The 6000-nt window shown below is 31.4% G+C and overlaps 1 protein-coding gene across 1 annotated transcript in view; it reads left to right on the top strand.

Moving 5' to 3' along the window:
* LOC119668922 (myogenesis-regulating glycosidase) overlaps nt 1-6000 on the top strand; it is a 142433-nt gene that overhangs the window by 38941 nt on the left and 97492 nt on the right. The gene's annotated exons all lie outside the window — the stretch shown is intronic.

Below are 6000 nucleotides of genomic sequence, written 5' to 3'. Positions count from 1 at the left end.
TTTGTCACACAGATTTGCAACCGGAAATGGCGCAGCATATCCACGGAAGTGGAAATGACGGTTAAAAGTTTTTCTTTCAACTACAATGAAATTTATTTGAAATAATTCTGTTTTTTGTTTATGCAGTCACAATAAATTGTTTATACTCTTCGGTCTGTTCAAAAAAACAGCAGAGGAGCTGTCATTGCAAATTATTTTATGAATTGCTTTAAGATTAAATGATCACAAATCTAGAATGAAATTCGTGAATAAATGATAAAATTCTAACTTGGTTATATTCCAACTTTACTCAATGCTTGGAGAAATAATGTTAAATTTTATATTAAATTAATATATTTATTATTTGAAAATTACCGAATAGAAATAATATAAAAGAGTGAATATTATTTTAATCAAGAAATATTTTTATTAATTCTGATATTCAGATGTCTGAGTTGGTGAATCAGCACCTTTACTCTATTTTATCTGTGGACAGTTTTAAGTCACACTAAATACGGGGCTTCACGGAGCTTTATAATATGATGGATCGGATGTCTTTGTATCTGCCTGTGTTTATCAAATTTCGCTGTATTTTTAGGATACTGAGAGTTGGATTATTGTGACTGTCAATTGTATTGAATAGTTTCAGAGCACGATCTTGAATGTATTTTTCAACTGAATCCACTCTCAGATCTCTGTGGATATCAGCTCCTCTTACATACCATGGGGCGTTGACCAGTTTTCTTAAGGCAATATTTTGCCCTCTTTGAAGAATTTTTAAAGTTGAGCTTGGCGCTTGGCAAAACGCTATACTGCCATATAGTAGTCCTGGTTTAATAATTTGCTTAAATATGCTAACTCTATTCTTTATGTTGAGCTTTTTGCTGCTGATGAGCGGGTGAAGGGAGTGTAATATTCGGGCAGCTTGAGCTCGTTTGGACTTGAAATGTGCTTTCCAGGAGTGCTTGTTATCAAAGGTTATGCCTAGGTATTTGAGAGTATCGGCCCATTCTATTTCTTGTTCTTCTACCTTTAATTTTCTGGGAGCTTGGCGGCGCTTTCTGGTAATAAAAATTGCCCGAGTCTTTTCTGCGTTCAATTTTATTTTCCACTTTTTAAAATACTGAACAAGCACATCAATGTGACCCTGTATGGTATTGGAGACATTGCAGGCTATTTTGTCTGAGTACACAATACAAATGTCGTCAGCATAGAGCGATAGCATAGAAGGCTCGAGTTTCGGTATGTCTGCAGTGAACAGGCTATAGAGCAGTGGAGATGTTTAAGGTATAATTTTTAACGCTATTAATTAATATTATATATGAGAAACATAATATTATTAGCATATGTTTCAAGAATTTACTTTACATAACAATTTTACACCTATTCAAACTTAGATTACCATCACAAATGCTTATATCTTACCTTTTTTTGCAAAACTATTAGAGTTCCACAGTATATATGAAACCCTACTGATTTGGATCATATGAATGCTGAACAGATAAGAAAACTTGATATTAAAAGGCAGGAACATAACAACCATATCATGATTTACGATAGAATCGATGCATCATTTTTGTAAGGAGAAAAATAAGCGAAATATTGGCTGTCAGAAAACATAGTTGATCCTTTATGCTGCTTACTGACCCTACTGATTTGGATCCTATAAATGCTGAACAGATAAGAAAACTTGATATTAAAAGGCAGAAACATAACAATCATATCATCATGATTTACGATAGAATCGATGCATCATTATTGTAAGGAGAAAAATAAGCGGAATACTGGCTCTCAAAAATCATAATTGATCCTTTATGCTGCTTACTGACCATAACTAAACAAATGACAATCAGCCCTCTGATTCATGGCTTTAAAGGGCGTATTGTCACAATATCATTTGTTGAAAGTTTTTTAATTTTGGACAGGAATAGCAACAGGTCATGATGACCTATTAAATAATCCGTCAACAACATCAGCTCATTCTACTGAGGGACGCTTAACCGCAAATATAAGGCCGAGTTAGTTATGTTTTTTATTAGAAAATTAATTTTGAGGCAAGTTTTTCCTTAATAAAGCTCAGGTCCGCAGAATTCAATAACTGCCTCAGTATTTATCAGTCTGTACTCATTGCTAATGATTCCTGTGTCACCAGACATCCAGTATAGTCCCATTCTGTTTTTGTTTGCCAGTTATTGGAACAAGTTATAACAATCTATCACGATTCGCGACTAGCACTTCGAAGAGGACAATGCTTTTATAGGCTATACAGTCTAATCAATAACAAATCTCTTTAAGTTACGTAAGTAAAAGAAAGATCTAGACATAAACCTAAAAATACAGACTACACTTCAAAATAAGCACGCCATGCATTTACAAAACTTTTCTAAGGCCAGTAACTTGTTTCAAATCCGAAACGTGAACGATGACAAAAACAAATAACCTTTAAAACTGACATAATTCGCTAAGCTTATCGGCGGATTCAAATATATTTTCAGGATGAGAACGAATACAGAAATTGAGAACTTACTGAAAAAACAAAATATGATAAAATTCATTAGACCACAGAGAAGAAAATGGGCACACTTTGTAAAAAGAAGTCCTAAGAGACGAAAAGTATTTAAAAACGATATGGATGGAATGTCTATGAGAACATTATACTTGCGTGTCATCAATTGAAAAACGTTATCTACGAATCGAACGAAATGATAGTACATCGGGAAGGAGGCCAATATTCATACTTGACTGTAGAGTGAAAAAAGAAAGGAAAGAGTATAAAAAGAGCTCAACTTCAGAAGGAATCCTGTTAATTTGAAATCTATTCCCATTTATAGTAACAAGAGTGTGGCATCATCATCAAACTTTTACATAGGTATTTAGAGATTCGTATTTTTTATAATCCTTTCTTTCTTCTAGGAGTGGAAGTTTGTAACTCTTTAGTGGTTTATATGAAATCATTTAGTATTCAATTTTTATAAACGAAAATGCATACAATTCTGTAATAAAATATATTCTGGATGCGATTTTCCATTCCATTTCCTTTATCAAATATTATATTGTCTATTTCTCGACATATTGCAGGCATCTTCATGTTATATTCTGTGCACACTCAACTATATAAGCATTGCAACGATAATAAATAGTTTTTGATTCTTCTTAGTTGTACAAAAAACTTTCTTACGATATAATAAAAATTAATTGGTTTACTATTACACTTAATATTTGGTGCATAGATGATTAAGTTACACTCAGTTAATAACAGTAATAAATAAAAATTAAAAGTGGTCGTCTTAATATTATATACTGACTTAAATGCTTAACTTTAACAGAATGATAATTAGTATTTTAATATCTATAAGAAAATTATCATAAAAATCGCTACATATTTTTACTAAAGACATATATAGTCAAACCTCTCTATAGCGAATCTCCCTATAACGAATTCCTTCCTATAACGAAGTTTTGTTGAAGATACAGCGTTTTTCATATATTTGAACCTCTCTATAGCAAACTACTCTATAACAAACCTCTCTATAGCAAATTCCTCTCTATAATCAAGTTTTTCAGGTACGCAAACAAATTTTTGCGAACAAAAGAACCTCTCTATAATGAATTTATTCAAATACAAGTTAAACACTCAACTTGTAACTTATGAGAAACTTCTTTGTATGCAAGCTATTATTTGGAATAGCTTGTTAGAATATTTGGAAGAGTTCCATAATAAGGAAAAAGTAAAAATGTCTAAACAAACTAAAACTACAATTAATGTTTTTAATGTTATGTGTATACGTATGAATAAACGTGAATTAAATATATTTTTAAAATAAAAATGTTCATATTTCTCAGTCAAATGCCAAAAAAAAATTCAAATAAAAAAATATTGTTCAACCTCTCTATAACGAATATTTTTGTAGGCACCAACGACTTCGTTATAGAAAAATATATAAACTATATATATATTATACGAAAAAGTGTCATCATAATTATAATAAAATGTACTGTGTTATGTTAGATAGGATTTCATTAATCGAATGCATTTTATGTTATTTGCAATAAATTTAAAAAAAATTGAATTTATATTTCAAAACCCACATAAAATAAAAAACCATTGTTAATATTCTTAAATAACTTACATAAAAATATGTGCAGAAGATAATTGACTTAAGTTCAAATGTGGTAAAATATTCACGACCGAAAAGCTAAATTCCATAGATATTCGAGAGCACAAATGCATTTCAAACTAAAACCAAACCCCAACTATAATTATAGAACTTATATGCAACGCACACAACTGCAATAATATTTGCTTACCACACACAAAAACAAATGCCAGACCTCTAACTAAGCCTTTTTGGTTGAACCAAAGTTGCTCATACGCCATGTGTGCCACAGTAGGATTTGCGCGTTTTCCTTTAGTTTTCTTAAGGCAAGAAAATTTGCTTTGTATATTTGAAGTAAATCTTACAATAAAACTAAAGTTTTTTCTTGTATGCTTAAAACGTTGTTGTTTTGCCAAATAAGAGAAATTTTCAAGTATTTATGACTGGTTTTATCATATCAGAAGGAAGGAAAGAGTTGCGAGTACTTCTAGTGAATTTTAAAAATTGTGCTCATGCATTTATGATTTTTATTCACAAAACATAAAATAACTTAAACAATAATCCTCAAAAAAAGTGGTGCTTGCAACGAATTATGGCTTTATATTGCGCTTTTTGTGAACTTCATTTATTTATTCACTCATTTTTTGATTTCCTAAACAAAGCGTAGCATACGCTTAGGCGATAATCCCACTGTTTTGTTTATTTTTGATGTTTAATGGTGCATATGTGTTTGCACTGCACTGCAATGGATTTATTTAGTTTAGTTTTTTCTTTGAGTTGGATTTAAAATAACATACAGAACTGCAATTTTTTTTTTAAAATTTTTTGAAAATTTTAAAAATGGTTTAATTTTTTACATGTTACTCTTTCTCGCAAGTAAGTGCAATTTAAAGACAGTTTTAGCTGATACGTAGCCCGAAGGAAGTGTTGAAACTTACCAAAATGAATATCTCTACAAACACATTAAATTATTTTTTTAAATCAATTAATTAATATATTTAGTCAAAGCAAGACCCGCTTTGGGTACGGGCCTAATTCCTCGTCACTGTGTCGTGCTTGTAAAGGTAAAACTTAATATCGTCCTACCATTGCGGTGGCTCTTTCAAATGAGAACTTTAATGATAGACTACGCCTAATGCTATGTAACGAGCTTATACTTACTAAGTTTTTTTTTAATTCTTAATTAAGTTTCTTAATGTTACATATAAACGTTTAATTATTTTATAACTAATATATAAATACTAACAAGCAGTTTAATATCAAATAATTTATTTTAAGAAAGTATAAAACTAACATATACTATAAATGCTAACATAAATATGAAAATATATAAATATATGTGCAGCTAGCTATGATGATATCAGATCTGACACTGTTTCACGTTTTAGCTGTCGACATAGAGCAATCCTTTGGGGAAGAGCGGAAGCTTCAATGTTGACATGACGTGTTAACAGCTTATTGTGGGCTTTGACGTATTCTTATACATTTTTCTTGTAATTACAAAGTGAAATACTTGACGCTAGCTTACAAGCTGATTTCATTGAAATTAATATTCTTATATCTATTTGTACTACATATAAAACTGCAGAGCTAGAAAAAACTTCAGTTGAAACAATAGGTTAGGTTAGGTTAGGTTAGGTTAGGTTAGGTTAGGTTAGGTTAGGTTAGGTTAGGTTAGGTTAGGTTAGGGGTGCTTTTTAGGATTATGGTTACGGCTTTAGGTATAGCGCTGTAGGTTTTAATTCGGTTGTTAGTGTAGGGTAGGTTAGAGTTCAGGTTAGGGTTAGCTTGGCAGTTTTCGTGGCTTGGGCTCTTTGATATCGACGGGGCGCTGTCCGAATGCCGGGTGTCTGTAGGGCTTAGGTTAGGTTAGGTTTAGGTTAGTTGGTTAGTTAGGTTGGTTAGGTAGGTTAGGTTAGGGTTT

This window comes from Teleopsis dalmanni, chromosome 1 (genome assembly GCF_002237135.1).
Source record: "Teleopsis dalmanni isolate 2A chromosome 1, ASM223713v2, whole genome shotgun sequence".
Lineage (NCBI taxonomy): Eukaryota > Metazoa > Arthropoda > Insecta > Diptera > Diopsidae > Teleopsis > Teleopsis dalmanni.
This window is presented reverse-complemented; position numbering and strand designations above follow the sequence as displayed.